Source organism: Triticum dicoccoides, chromosome 4A (genome assembly GCF_002162155.2).
Source record: "Triticum dicoccoides isolate Atlit2015 ecotype Zavitan chromosome 4A, WEW_v2.0, whole genome shotgun sequence".
Classification (NCBI taxonomy): domain Eukaryota; kingdom Viridiplantae; phylum Streptophyta; class Magnoliopsida; order Poales; family Poaceae; genus Triticum; species Triticum dicoccoides.
In genome coordinates, this window is record NC_041386.1 from 610,722,454 (window position 1) to 610,738,380 (window position 15,927).

Below are 15,927 nucleotides of genomic sequence, written 5' to 3' on the forward strand. Positions count from 1 at the left end.
TACTACTGTCGCAGGGCTTCGCCTAAGCACCGCTACAATATTATCGAGGACTATGGTGGCTGGAGGCGCCGCACACGGCTAAGAATAAGATCACGTGGATCAACTTGTGTCTCTCTGGGGTTCCCCTGCCTCAGTATATAAAGGATCAAGGGGGGGGTGCGGCCGGCCTAGAAGAGGCGCGCCAGGAGAGTCCTACTCCCTCTGGCAGTAGGATTCCCCCCCCCCCCAATCCTAGTTGGAATAGGATTCGCGGAGGGGGGAAAAGAGAGAGGGTGGCCGACCCCCTCTCCTTGTCCTATTCGGACTAAGGGAGGGGAGGGGCGCGCGGCCCACTTTGGGCAGCCCCTTCTCTTTTCCACTCAGGCCCACTATGGCCCATATAGCTCCCGGGGGGTTCCGGTAACCTCCCGGTACTCCGGTAAAATCCCGATTTCACCCGAAACACTTCCGATATCCAAACATAGGCTTCCAATATATCAATCTTTATGTCTCGACCATTTCGAGACTCCTCGTCATGTCCGTGATCACATCCGGGACTCCGAACAAACTTCGGTACATCAAAATGCATAAACTCATAATATAACTGTCATCGTAACCTTAAGCGTGCGGACCCTACGGGTTCGAGAATAATGTAGACATGACCGAGACATGTCTCCGGTCAATAACCAATAGCGGGACCTGGATGCCCATATTGGCTCCTACATATTCTACGAAGATCTTTATCGGTCAGACCGCATAACAACATACGTTGTTCCCTTTGTCATCGGTATGTTACTTGCCCGAGATTCGATCGTCGGTATTCCAATACCTAGTTCAATCTCGTTACCGGCAAGTCTCTTTACTCGTTCTGTAATACATCATCCCACAACTAACTTATTAGTTGCAATGCTTGCAAGGCTTAAGTGATGTGCATTACCGAGAGGGCCCAGAGATACCTCTCCGACAATCGGAGTGACAAATCCTAATCTCGAAATACGCCAATCCAACATGTACCTTTGGAGACACCTGTAGAGCTCCTTTATAATCACCTAGTTATGTTGTGACGTTTGGTAGCACACAAAGTGTTCCTCCGGCAAACGGGAGTTGCATAATCTCATAGTCATAGGAACATGTATAAGTCATGAAGAAAGCAATAGCAACATACTAAATGATCGGGTGCTAAGCTAATGGAATGGGTCATATCAATCAGATCATTCACTTAATGATATGATCCCGTTAATCAAATAACAACTGATTGTTCATGGTTAGGAAACATAACCATCTTTGATTAACGAGCTAGTCAAGCAGAGGCATACTAGTGACACTTTGTTTGTCTATGTATTCACACATGTATTATGTTTCCGGTTAATACAATTCTAGCGTGAATAATAAACATTTATCATGATATAAGGAAATAAATAATAACTTTATTATTGCCTTGAGGGCATATTTCCTTCAGTCTCCCACTTGCACTAGAGTCAATAATCTAGATTACACAGTAATGATTCTAACACCCATGGAGCCTTGGTGCTGATCATGTTTTGGTCGTGGAAGAGGCTTAGTCAACGGGTCTGCAACATTCAGATCCGTATGTATCTTGCAAATCTCTATGTCTCCCACCTGGACTAGATCCCGGATGGAATTGAAGCGTCTCTTGATGTGCTTGGTTCTCTTGTGAAATCTGGATTCCTTTGCCAAGGCAATTGCACCAGTATTGTCACAAAAGATTTTCATTGGACCCGATGCACTAGGTATGACACCTAGATCGGATATGAACTCCTTCATCCAGACTCCTTCATTTGCTGCTTCTGAAGCAGCTATGTACTCCGCTTCACATGTAGATCCCGCTACAACGCTTTGTTTAGAACTGCACCAACTGACAGCTCCACCGTAAACACGTATCCGGTTTGCGATTTAGAATCGTCCGGATCAGTGTCAAAGCTTGCATCAACGTAACCTTTTACGATGAGCTCTTTGTCACCTCCATATATGAGAAACATATCCTTAGTCCTTTTCAGGTATTTCAGGATGTTCTTGACCGCTGTCCAGTGATCCACTCCTGGATTACTTTGGTACCTCCCTGCTAGACTTATAGCAAGGCACACATCAGGTCTGGTACATAGCATTGCATACATGATAGAGCCTATGGCTGAAGCATAGGGAACATCTTTCATATTCTCTCTATCTTCTACAGTGGTCGGGTATTGAGTCTTACTCAACTTCACACCTTGTAACACAGGCAAGAACCCTTTCTTTGCTTGATCCATTTTGAACTTCTTCAAAACTTTGTCAAGGTATGTGGTTTGTGAAAGTCCAATTAAGCGTCTTGATCTATCTCTATAGATTTTAATGCCTAATATGTAAGCAACTTCACCGAGGTCTTTCATTGAAAAACTCTTATTCAAGTATCCCTTTATGCTATCCAGAAATTCTACATCATTTCCAATAAGTAATATGTCATCCACATATAATATCAGAAATGCTACAGAGCTCCCACTCACTTTCTTGTAAATACAGGCTTCTCCAAAAGTCTGTAAAAAACCAAATGCTTTGATTACACTATCAAAACGTTTATTCCAACTCCGAGAGGCTTGCACCAGTCCATAAATGGATCGCTCGAGCTTGCACACTTTGTTAGCTCCCTTTGGATCGACAAAACCTTCTGGTTGCATCATATACAACTCTTCTTCCAGAAATCCATTCAGGAATGCAGTTTTGACATCCATCTGCCAAATTTCATAATCATAAAATGCGGCAATTGCTAACATGATTCGGACAGACTTAAGCATCGCTACGGGTGAGAAGGTCTCATCGTAGTCAATCCCTTGAACTTGCCGAAAACCTTTTCCGACAAGTCGAGCTTTGTAGACAGTAATATTACCGTCAGCGTCAGTCTTCTTCTTGAAGATCCATTTATTCTCAATTGCTTGCCGATCATCGGGCAAGTCAACCAAAGTCCACACTTTGTTCTCATACATGGATCCCATCTCAGATTTCATGGCTTCAAGCCATTTTGCGGAATCTGGGCTCACCATCGCGTCTTCATAGTTCGTAGGTTCATCATGATCTAGTAGCATGACTTGCAGAACAGGATTACCGTACCACTCTGGCGCGGATCTTACTCTGGTTGATCTACGAGGTTCAGTAGTATCTTGTTCTGAAGTTTCATGATCATCATCATTAGCTTCCTCACTCACTGGTGTAGCTGTCACAGAAACAGTTTTCTGTGATGCACTACTTTCCAATAAGGGAGCAGGTACAGTTACCTCGTCAAGTTCTACTTTCCTCCCACTCACTTCTTTCGAGAGAAACTCCTTCTCTAGAAAGTTTCCGAACTTAGCAACAAAAGTCTTGCCTTCGGATCTGTGATAGAAGGTGTATCCAATAGTCTCCTTTGGATATCCTATGAAGACACATTTCTCCGATTTGGGTTTGAGCTTATCAGGTTGAAGCTTTTTCACATAAGCATCGCAGCCCCAAACTTTCAGAAACGACAACTTTGGTTTCTTGCCAAACCACAGTTCATAAGGCGTCGTCTCAACGGATTTTGATGGTGCCCTATTTAACGTGAATGCGGTCGTCTCTAGAGCGTATCCCCAAAATGATAGCGGTAAATCAGTAAGAGACATCATAGATCGCACCATATCTAGTAAAGTACGATTACGACGCTCGGACACACCATTGCGCTGTGGTGTTCCGGGTGGCGTGAGTTGCGAAACTATTCCGCATTGTTTCAAATGTACACCAAACTCGTAACTCAAATATTCTCCTCCACGATCAGATCGTAGAAATTTTATTTTCTTGTTACGATGATTTTCAACTTCACTCTGAAATTCTTTGAACTTTTCAAACGTTTCAGACTTATGTTTCATTAAGTAGATATACCCATATCTGCTTAAGTCATCTGTGAAGGTGAGAAAATAACGATATCCGCCACGAGCCTCAATATTCATCGGGCCACATACATCTGTATGTATGATTTCCAACAAATCTGTTGCTCTCTCCATAGTACCGGAGAACGGTGTTTTGGTCATCTTGCCCATGAGGCACGGTTCGCAAGTACCAAGCGATTCATAATCAAGTGGTTCCAAAAGTCCATCAATATGGAGTTTCTTCATGCGCTTTACACCGATATGACCTAAACGGCAGTGCCACAAATAAGTTGCACTATCATTATCAACTCTGCATCTTTTGGCTTCAACACTATGAATATGTGTGTCACTACTATCGAGATTTAATAAAATTAGACCACTCTTTAAGGGTGCATGACCATAAAAGATATTACTCATATAAATATAACAACCATTATTCTCAGATTTAAATGAATAACCGTCTTGCATCAAACAAGATCCAGATATAATGTTCATGCTTAACGCTGGCACCAAATAACAATTATTTAGGTCTAATATTAATCCCGAAGGTAGATGTAGAGGTAGCGTGCCGACTGCGATCACATCGACTTTGGAACCGTTTCCCACGCGCATCGTCACCTCGTCCTTAGCCAATCTTCGCTTAATCCGTAGTCCCTGTTTCGAGTTGCAAATATTAGCAACAGCACCAGTATCAAATACCCAGGTGCTACTGCGAGCATTAGTAAGGTACACATCAATAACATGTATATCACATATACCTTTGTTCACCTTGCCATCCTTCTTATCCGCCAAATACTTGGGGCAGTTCCGCTTCCAGTGACCAGTCTGCTTGCAGTAGAAGCACTCAGTTTCAGGCTTAGGTCCAGGTTTGGTTTTCTTCTCTTGAGTAGCAACTTGCTTGCCGTTCTTTTTGAAGTTCCCCTTCTTCTTCCCTTTGCCCTTTTTCTTGAAACTAGTGGTCTTGCTGACCATCAACACTTGATGCTCCTTCTTGATTTCTACCTCCGCAGCTTTCAGCATTGCGAAGAGCTCGGGAATAGTCTTATTCATCCCTTGCATATTATAGTTCATCACGAAGCTCTTGTAGCTTGGTGGCAGTGATTGGAGAATTCTGTCAATGACGCAATCATCTGGAAGATTAACTCCCAATTGAATCAAGTGATTATTATACCCAGACATTTTGAGTATATGCTCACTGACAGAACTGTTCTCCTCCATCTTGCAGCTATAGAACTTATTGGAGACTTCATATCTCTCATCCGGGCACTTGCTTGAAATATTAACTTCAACTCTTGAAACATCTCATATGCTCCATGACGTTCAAAATGTCGTTGAAGTCCCGATTCTAAGCTGTAAAGCATGGCACACTAAACTATTGAGTAGTCATCAGCTTTGCTCTGCCAGACGTTCATAACATCCGGCGTTGCTCCAGCAGCAGGCCTGGTACCCAGCGGTGCTTCCAGGACGTAATTCTTCTGTGCAGCAATGAGGATAATCCTCAAGTTACGGACCCAGTCCGTGTAATTGCTACCATCATCTTTCAACTTTGCTTTCTCAAGGAACGCATTAAAATTCAACGGAACAACAGCACGAGCCATCTATCTACAAACAAGCATAAACAAGCAAGATACATAATAGGTACTAAGTTTCATGATAAATTTAAGTTCAGTTAATTTACTTAAAGAACTCCCACTTAGATAGACATCCCTCTAATCCTCTAAGTGATTACGTGATCCAAATCAACTAAACCATGTCCGATCATCACGTGAGATGGAGTAGTTTCATTGGTGAACATCACTATGTTGATCATATCTACTATATGATTCACGCTCGACCTTTCGGTCTCCGTGTTCCGAGGCCATATCTGTATATGCTTGGCTCGTCAAGTTTAACCTGAGTATTCCGCGTGTGCAACTATTTTGCACCCGTTGTATTTGAACGTAGAGCCTATCACACCCGATCATCACGTGGTGTCTCAGCACGAAGAACTTTCACAACGGTGCATACTCAGGGAGAACACTTCTTGATAATTAGTGAGAGATCATCTTATAATGCTACTATCAATCAAAGCAAGATAAGATGCATAAAAGATAAACATCACATGCAATCAATATAAGTGATATGATATGGCCATCATCATCTTGTGCTTGTGATCTCCATCTCCAAAGCACCGTCGTGATCACCATCGTCACTGGCATGACACCTTGATCTTCATCGTAGCATCGTTGTCGTCTCGCCAAGCTTGTGCTTCCACGACTATCGCTACCGCTTAGTGATAAAGTAAAGCATTACACCGCGATTGCATTGCATACAATAAAGCGACAACCATATGGCTCCTGCCAGTTGCCGATAACTCGGTTACAAAACATGATCATCTCATACAATAAAATCAGCATCATGTCTTGACCATATCACATCACAACATGCCCTGCAAAAACAAGTTAGACGTCCTCTACTTTGTTGTTGCAAGTTTTACGTGGCTGCTACGGGCTTAAGCAAGAACTAATCTTACCTACGCATCAAAACCACAATGATAGTTTGTCAAGTTGGTGCTGTTTTAACCTTCGCAAGGACCGGGCGTAGCCACACTCGATTCAACTAAAGTTGGAGAAACTGTCACCCGCAAGCCACCTATGTGCAAAGCACGTCGGGAGAACCGGTCTCGCGTAAGCGTACACGTAATGTCGGTCCGGGCCGCTTCGTCCAACAATACCGCCGAACCAAAGTATGACATGCTGGTAAGCAGTATGACTTATATCGCCCACAACTCACTTGTGTTCTACTCGTGCATATAACATCAACATATAAAACCTAGGCTCGGATGCCACTGTTGGGGAACGTAGTAATTTCAAAAAATTTCCTACGCACACGCAAGATCATGGTGATGCATAGCAACGAGGGGAGAGTGTGATCTACGTACCCTTGTAGATCGACAACGGAAGCGTTTGGTTGATGTAGTCGTACGTCTTCACAGCCCGACCGATCAAGCACCAAAACTACGGCACGCTCGAGTTTTAGCACACGTTCAGCTCGATGACGATCCCCGGACTCCGATCCAGCAAAGTGTCGGGGAAGAGTTCCATCAGCACGACGGCGTGGTGACGATCTTGATGTACTACTGTCGCAGGGCTTCACCTAAGCACCGCTACAATATTATCGAGGACTATGGTGGCTGGGGGCGCCGCACACGGCTAAGAATAAGATCATGTGGATCAACTTGTGTCTCTCTGGGGTTCCCCTGCCTCAGTATATAAAGGATCAAGGTGGGTGCTGCCGGCCTAGGAGAGGCGCGCCAGGAGAGTCCTACTCCCTCTGGGAGTAGGATCCCCCCCCAATCCTAGTTGGAATAGGATTCGCAGAGGGGGGAAAAGAGAGAGGGTGGCCGGCCCCCTCTCCTTGTCCTATTCGGACCAAGGGAGGGGAGGGGCGCGCGGCCCACTTTGGGCAGCCCCTTCTCTTTTCCACTAAGGCCCACTATGGCCCATATAGCTGCCGGGGGGTTCCGGTAACCTCCCGGTACTCCGGTAAAATCCCGATATCACCCGGAACACTTCCGATATCCAAACATAGGCTTCCAATATATCAATCTTTATGTCTCGACCATTTCGAGACTCCTCGTCATGTCCGTGATCACATCCGGGACTCCGAACAAACTTCGGTACATCAAAATGCATAAACTCATAATATAACTGTCATCGTAACCTTAAGCGTGCGGACCCTACGGGTTCGAGAACAATGTAGACATGACCGAGACATGTCTCCGGTCAATAACCAATAGCGGGACCTGGATGCCCATACTGGCTCCTACATATTCTACGAAGATCTTTATCGGTCAGACCGCATAACAACATACGTTGTTCCCTTTGTCATCGGTATGTTACTTGCCCGAGATTCGATCGTCGGTATTCCAATACCTAGTTCAATCTCGTTACCGGCAAGTCTCTTTACTCGTTCTGTAATACATCATCCCGCAACTAACTTATTAGTTGCAATGCTTGCAAGGCTTAAGTGATGTGCATTACCGAGAGGGCCCATAGATACCTCTCCGACAATCGGAGTGACAAATCCTAATCTCGAAATACGCCAACCCAACATGTACCTTTGGAGACACCCGTAGAGCTCCTTTATAATCACCCAGTTACGTTGTGACGTTTGGTAGCACACAAAGTGTTCCTCCGGCAAACGGGAGTTGCATAATCGCATAGTCATAGGAACATGTATAAGTCATGAAGAAAGCAATAGCAACATACTAAACGATCGGGTGCTAAGCTAATGGAATGGGTCATGTCAATCAGATCATTCACTTAATGATGTGATCCCGTTAATCAAATAACAACTCATTGTTCATGGTTAGGAAACATAACCATCTTTGATTAACGAGCTAGTCAAGTAGAGGCATACTAGCACTAGTAGAAAACGGGCCATTAGTACCGGGTTGTAAGGGCCTTTAGTGCCGGTTATGGAACCGGCACTAACGTTTCGGCACTAAATGCCCCCCCCTTTAGTAACGGTTCAGCAGGAACCGGTGCTAAAGGGGAACCACGTGGCACAAGCCAGCTCCGGGGGCCGGGAGCCCTTTAGTACCGGTTGGTAACACCAACCGGTACTAAATGGTTGTGGGTTTTTGTTTTATTTTGTATTTTTCAATTAAATTTGTGTTATCAATTTAATTTAGGATTGTTTTACGTTATAATGAGTTGTAGTCGTCATCATCATCATCATCATCATCATCATCGCATATTAATAAATAAATAAACTCTAGCTAGCTAAAAATCATCGTAGTCGTCTAATTACCACTATTTAATCATCATAGTCATTACCGCGCTAGCTATCTAATCATCATCAACGCTGGCTAGCTTAAAGAGGAAACATTCACTTTGTAACATAAGCAAAGATATCATCAAGTTCAACATAATCGTCACCAAGATCGAAGTTCAGGACACGGACATGAGACGAGTACTAATTAGTAGCATGAACTAGTAGCTACTGATCCTGCTGCTCCCTCTCAGGTAGAATAGCATAGAACATGTATAGCTCTCCTGATTCATCATACTGGAGCATGCAGATGAATCTGTCTCCTAATCTTGGGTTGCGCTTCACCTTACTGCCCCCTAGTACTTCTCTGTGATCGTTAACAATTTTGCTCCAATCTTTCACTATTAAGCATTCTTCGCTTTCAGAAATCCTGAATGCACTCATGTGCAATGTAGGAAATCTTGGTCGTAAGCTAACCATTGACATGCGACCTTTTGTCTCGATCCACTGAGGCACAACTGTCATCGGAAGTCCCTGTTGAACAACATCGTATAGTAATTAATATACTAAGCAATGAAAGTTTAGCTTCAAAAATAATGTATGCAAAAGATGCACTAATTAAGGACAAATATTTAAAATCTTATCATCTTTTGATTATAGATGTGACCGTAGTTCAATATGATCACCATTGGTCGCACGTTTTGAGTACTAACATTTCTAAGTTTAGGGAAAAAAATTTGTCTTGACAGTATTAAGATCCTCAAGCCATGAAACATAATGACTTATCTCCTCGCAGTTTAGTTGAGCCCCGGGGCGGTAGTAGGTCCTGTCTACCAAGCGCCGGACATGTTTGCTTGAACCAAAATAAGCTGACAATACAAATTAGTTGTCAACTATTTTTGAATAAACTGTATGAAAGACATAAACATATGCATGCATGGTTGAGAAAACTCACCAAATGGTAGAACTGGAGGCGTTTGCACATCGACCCAGATGTCTATATTACCTTCAATATCTTCTTCCGAATGAATATCAAAGGTGATAACCATATCAGGCTCAAATGCATAAGCCTTGCATAGTGCTTGCCAAGTTTTGCATTCAAAATGGGTGTATGTGTCTCCATTATATAATTTGACGTTTAAAGTATACCCATGCTCTGTCTTCAAGTAAACTCTCTTTACCTCCATATCATCTATAGCACTAAACCTATCTTATCCAAGACAAAAATTCTTGCATGGCAGGGGATGCGCTAGTAGAATAGTGAAAATTTAAAATTATAAGTTGAAGCAAATGAAGCATAAGTTTTGCATTCAAATAATAATTGACAAAGTGACTTACTGTATCAACTTCGAATGTCTCATCCAGCTTGATGCTGAAGCCCCTACCATCAACAAGGAAATTTTGATCGCACAGGCCGCGCTGGTCTTCACAGTGTTCGCACAAAATAAAATCTTTTTCGTCGTCAGATGACATTTCCTATGTTCATATAGGTGAAATATTAAACACCTATATCTAGCCAAATATATATTCATCTAACATTTGACATTAATATATCTAACTATATATTCAATTGACATTACTATATATTTAACTTTTCTATCTAATTCATCTAACATTCACATTAATCTAACATTTATATAAACTCAAAATATATAAAAAATTAAATAAACAGAAAAACTCATTAACAAATAATATTTTAATTAGATCATCAAATCTCATATACCTAAATTTTCTTACTAAAATAAACTAGTTATATTAATTATTCAACTAGTTCTAATCTCATATACCTAAATTTTCTTACTAAAAATAAAATAGTTATATTAATTATTCCACTAGTTCTAATCTCATATACCTAAATTTTCTTACTAAAAATAAACTAGTTATATTAGTTATTCAACTAGTTCTAATCTCTAGTTCGACAATTTTTCTATCTAGCTAGCTAATTCATCTAACATTCGACATTAATCTAATATTCGATCATCTAATTAACTTTTCTAAAAAACGGAAAATAAGTAAAAAAATGTGTGTGTGTATGTGTGTGTGTATATATACGTATATGTGTGTACGTATGTGTGTATGTGTGTGTGGTATATGTGTGTGTGTGTGTGCGGCCCCGTACGCCGCCGCCCCGTACGTACGAGCGGGGCCGCTGGCGTATGGGGCGGGGGCGCTAGTGTGTGTGTGTATGTGTGTGTATGTATGTGTGTGTATGTGTGTGCGGGAGCGAGAGAGAGACGTACGGCGGCGGCGATGGCGACGGACGGCGGCGGCGTTCGGGGCGGCAGCGCGAGACGACAACGACGACGGGCGGCGGCGGGGACAGCGACGATGACGACGGACGACGGGCGGCGACGACGGGATCGAGCGGCGCGCGCGGCGGAGGTTGAAGACGAAGTGGGGATGAAACTGAAATTTTCGTAAGAGCTATATATATAGGATGGGCCTTTAGTACCGGTTGGTGGCTCCAGCCGGTACTAAAGGCCTATTTTCGCCAGGCCAAGCGGCGGGAAACGAAGGCTTTTAGTACCGGTTGGAGCCACCAACCGGTACTAAAGGGGGGGCCTTTAGTACCGGTTGGAGCCACCAACCGGTACTAAAGGCCTTGCGCTGCCACCCCAAAGTTTAGTCCCACCTCGCCCGGCGAAGGGCAGCCGCACTGGTTTATAAACCCAACCGCGGCTACCTCTTCGAACTCCTCTATATAGCAGGCTTCTGGGCCTAATTAATTAGGGCGCGCTGCCCTGTGAGTCTGCTGGCCCTCCTGGGCCTGCATTTGCACACCCTAGGTCTGGTAGACCCACAGGGCAGTGTGCCAACAAATTTGCTATATAGTTTTTTCTTTTCTGCATTACTTATTTTCTTTTATTTATTTTTGAGTAGTTTTTATATAGTTTTTTCTTTTCTGCATTATTTATTTTCTTCTATTTATTTTTGAGTAATTTTTTTGTATAGTTTTTTATTTTCTGCATTATTTATTTTTGTATAGTCCGAAACCCTAATACTCGGAAAGAGTTTGTCCAATTTGTACACGAAGTGCGTCCAGTTTTTGCCGTGACCCTCTCTACTCTTTCGCGCATGCTATGCGGGTGATATGATGATACCATGCCAAGTTTCAATATTTTCAGGATTCATTTTGTAGTGATTTTCAATTTCACGGTCATTTAGCTCTCTAAACAATTAGGTAAATGACCGAAAAACAACAAATGATGTCAGAACATGTTGGAAATTGATGACGCCGCTTTAAATGCTGCATACTAAACACAAAAGAAGTCCGGAGTTTAAATAAGTTATTAAAAATAAAAAAGAGGTGCAATGCTGGTTAATTTGCTTCAAGCCATTCGGAATAGTGTAGACTGCACTGCACATAGCTCAGTGCAATCTATGCTATTCCGCAGGGCTTGAAGCTAATCAACATGTAGGTGAGCATTGCAACTCTTCGTCATTGTCTGTGCACTCACGGCTTATAAACCGCTCATACTGCCTCTCTCTTGGCGAAGATCACAAGATAGTTTGGTTAAATTGCATTACTTGTAAGTCCAGTTAACATGGATGCTTATGATGCAAGTGCAACAGCAAAAGTGAAAATTTGGCACAAATAGGTAGTTGTGTAACTAAAATAGGTAGGAGGAGAGATAGCTCTTATGTCACAAAAAAGAAGTTGTATCAAACCTTTTATGTCGGATCTAGAACAAACCAATCGGTATCGCCATCATACAGCCCAACCGTGGCTCGTGATGCATATATATGCATATCAAATGCACGGTTGGACGTATGATGGCGAATCCGAATGATTTATATTCAGTCGATGAACTGGTAGATGTATGCAGTCGATGAACTGGTAGATGTATGTAGTCGATGAACTGAAAGACTTATGCAGGGAAGGCGAGAGGTGGGCTAGCTATATATAGGGTCGTTTGGCTCACAAAGTGATTGTGGTAGTTTCGATCCAACGACTCACATGAGCTAGAAGGAAACACACGATCCATGTGATTCTTCCTGATTGGTGGGATGCACATTAGTACCCACTCCGGACTCCGAAACCCAGATACTCGGAAAGAGTTTGTCCAGTTTGTACACGAAGTGCGTCCAGTTTTTGCCGTGACCCTCTCTACTCTTTCGCGCATGCTATGTGGGTGATATGATGATACCATGCCAAGTTTCAACATTTTCAGGATTCATTTTGTAGTGATTTTCAATTTCACGGTCATTTAGCTCTCTAAACAATTAGGTAAATGACCGAAAAACAACAAATGATGTCAGAACATGTTGGAAATTGATGATGTCGCTTTAAATGCTGCATACTGAACACAAAAGAAGTCCGGAGTTTAAATAAGTTATTAAAAATAAAAAAGAGGTGCAATGCTGGTTAATTTGCTTCAAGCCATTCGGAATAGTGTAGACTGCACTGCACATAGCTCAGTGCAATCTATGCTATTCCGCAAGGCTTGAAGCTAATTAACATGTAGGTGAGCATTGCAACACTTTGTCATTGTCTGTGCACTCACGGCTTATAAACCGCTCATACTGCCTCTCTCCTGGCGAGGTGGGACTAAAAGCAGCTTGCCATAACCTCATTAATTAGTACCGGTTCGTGGTAAGAACCGGCACTAAATGGTGATGGTGGGGCCATAGCCTGACCGCAGGCTGATGCAGCCTCTTTAGTACCGGTTCGTGGCATGAACCGGTACTAAAGGTTCGCCACAAACTGGTACTATTGATCGCCGCCACGAACCGACACTAATGTACACATTAGTGCCGGCTGTAATTCAAACCGGCACTAATGTGCTTCACGTTTGACCCTTTTTCTACTAGTGTAGTGACACTTTGTTTGTCTATGTATTCACACATGTATTATGTTTCCAGTTAATACAATTCTAGCATGAATAAGAAACATTTATCATGATATAAGGAAATAAATAATAACTTTATTATTGCCTCTAGGGCATATTTCCTTCATTAACCTGGCTAGGATCAAAAGAGTTCACCAAAGAAATATTTTGATCAAGCAAAGTAGTAGCAACAATATACACATGATGAGGAAAAGATCACTTTCTAGCAAAACGGCAATCATTTCTAGATTTCCATATGCACTGCATGAAATTGAAAATGGTAAGTATTGATGCATACTTGCATAGGGGTGATTCATATTAAGTAAAGCATGAATAACACTATGCAAAGAGAGATGATTCTACCTTCAGATATCCGATCTATTGTACCAAGGATGACCAAACCAAGCTACTCGGGTAAAGTCACACAAGAAAAATAGGTGCATATCATTTTCATCTTGGTCACAACGGCAACATATTTTTGGAAATGTGAACAGTGAGATGACCAACCCTCACACCTATGCAAGAGATTTACGAAGAAGTGTCCAAGCAAAAGTTTTGACTCTCAGAACCATCTATTTGTTCTTCCAGCCCTACTTAAGAATTTCTTTAAAACAGAGATATTGGTAGGAAGATTCCTTGGTATGTTGTGAATATCACACAAATACAACTAGTAAGTAGACATGGAGTTCCAGGCCTATTTGCCATTTGGAGTGAGATCCCAGCCAGGAATGTCTGAGTGATAATGGAAGCCATGGGTTCTTGAAAAAGAGCGTTAATGAAATTGTAGTTCCATTGTTTACTTGGACAGGATAAATAATGAGGACAACTGGTTGGATAATGAGATTGTTGTAAATGACTGCTCAAGCTGAGCACAAAGGAGTACTCCAGATGGATATATTCCCTTGACTAATTTGGTAAAAATAGTGAGCTTTAAGTTTGGGGAGCATTTTAAGAATTGATGACCAGAAGGCATATTTAGGAGTATTTGCAATAGCAGCCCAAATGGATGTATCGGGGGAGTATTTGGATTTGAGCACACAATAAAAATGAGAAAGTGTGAGCATTGGCAAGCCTCCACGTAGAGACAAGAACTACACCTTCATTCATAGCTGGGAGGTTTCTTCTACCTAGCCCACCCTCTTGTTTGGATGTACAAATATCCTTCCAAGCTCTGAGGCAAAGACTTTCGATGGAGTTGTTCTCTCTTATTCCTGGCCATCAAAAAGTTGGATGATAACAGTGAGCTTATATTAGCAATATTTTTTTTGTGAATAAGATAATCGACACATAATAGACATGAGTTGAAGAGAAATGATCTAATGAGCTTTAGCCTGGCTGCATGAGAAAGCATGTTAGCTTTGTAAGTAGGCGGTTTAGTCAGGAATCTATCAGGAACAAAGTTGTAAGCCATAGCTTCGTTTTTGTGCCGAAGGATTAGAGGATGGCCCAACGAGAAAAAATCCATCCTTGGAAGGAATTGGGAAAATGTCTTTAATGTCTGCAATCATAACTTTATTTACATAAGCACTAAAAAAAGGTGATTTGGACCAGTTAGGAGTTTGACCTGAAATGGCACAAAATTGGTGGCTAATTTGTGCCACAGTGTTGGGTTCTTGCAGGCTTGCATGACCACAAACTAGGAGATCGTCTGAAAAAAGAAGAGAGTGGATAGGAGGGTATTTGGGCCAAGCATTACACCTTGAAGATTGTTATCACTGATGGTACCATTAAGGCCAGAGGAAGTTCATTAATTACGAGCGCAAATTGATAGGGTGACGAGAATGGCCCTGACAAACACCCTAATGGCCCTTGAATCTCTATATCAGGTGGCCATTAATGACGACACAGTAAGCAGGCGTGGAAACGCATGCATAAATTAATGACCATGCAACCCTTTACATGCGAGAGCCAAGACAGTGAAATTCTATTCAATATAGTCAAAAGATTTAGCAAGATCAATCTTAGAGCCAAGAGTGCCCCTCGTCGGGAAAGACGAAGAAAAAGGCGCCGGAACCCTGCTGAAGGTATGGAAGACGAGATCTGTTTTCTGGGACTTGGAATACTGTCCCATACTCGACACGCCTCATAGCCTTGATCAAATGCATATCACAAAAAATATCCTTGAGAGTTTGCTTGGAACATTGATGAACATGCCGGAGAGGACCAATCATGGGCCGAAGGCAAGAAAAGACTTGGAATTTTTGAATATGAGGAAAGATCTCCAAATGCCCGGTAAAGGTCGTCAGAGGAGACCGAGACGGAGATGGAGATGAAAGATAGGGGCACAAAAGTAAACAAGAAGGAAGAAAAATATTGCCCCCCCCTCTTGCTTCACCTTAGATCCGAAGGAGGTCAATCAATTTTTCAAGTGCCTTGCCAGAATCAAAGTTAGTTCCGGATACTGTGGTAAGATAAGCAGATATCTAGACACTAAGAAAAAAGGTTCAGTGGGATGATGTCTCACGACTGTCATGTGATGATGACGCAGTTAC